This window comes from Etheostoma spectabile, chromosome 10 (assembly GCF_008692095.1).
Source record: "Etheostoma spectabile isolate EspeVRDwgs_2016 chromosome 10, UIUC_Espe_1.0, whole genome shotgun sequence".
Taxonomy (NCBI): Eukaryota; Metazoa; Chordata; class Actinopteri; order Perciformes; family Percidae; genus Etheostoma; species Etheostoma spectabile.
The window spans coordinates 1,187,615-1,188,261 of NC_045742.1; positions in this window are offsets into that span (position 1 = coordinate 1,187,615).

Below are 647 nucleotides of genomic sequence, written 5' to 3' on the forward strand. Positions count from 1 at the left end.
ATCTGGCTTGTGCTCCACGTGGACCAATGACAACCCACACTCAGTGTTGCTTGCTCAGAGAGGACATTGTTTCAAATATTTACTTTTATAATCTTGGGTAAGCTCTTCCTGTTCAGAAATAGTGTAACGGGCCACATCCAAACCTATTAGAAATGAGACATGTATGAAGAGAAATCCATAATAGCTTTTTTGTTCCTGTCCTTTTTTTCTTTTCTTTTTTTTTTATAAACGGGGATGATTTGGTGTGTTTAACTTAAGATACATTTTTTGTTTATGTCTAACCCTTTTTACAATTGTAGTAAGTTACCAGGTGTGAAGTAGTAATTTATAAACAGACTGTAGTAGCTTGCTTGTACTGTGCTAGCCAAGTGGATGGAGGTCTTTTTGTTTCCGTGCTCCTTTGTTTTTTCCTCTATCTCTAAAGTTTCGTCCCTGTTGTTGGGCCTGATTGGAGGTCCTGGTAACCACTGGTGGTTAGGGTGGTGAGGTGTCACGTAGAATCAGTCATGATCCCTTTATGCTGTGAAGATTCCCAGAGTCCACTGAACGCTCCCCACTGTTAAGCAGTAAGTCCCAGAGCTTACCCCAAGATTTGGACCACTCCTTAACCTCCATCTACTAGAGAAATGTGTCTTGATGCCCCCCCC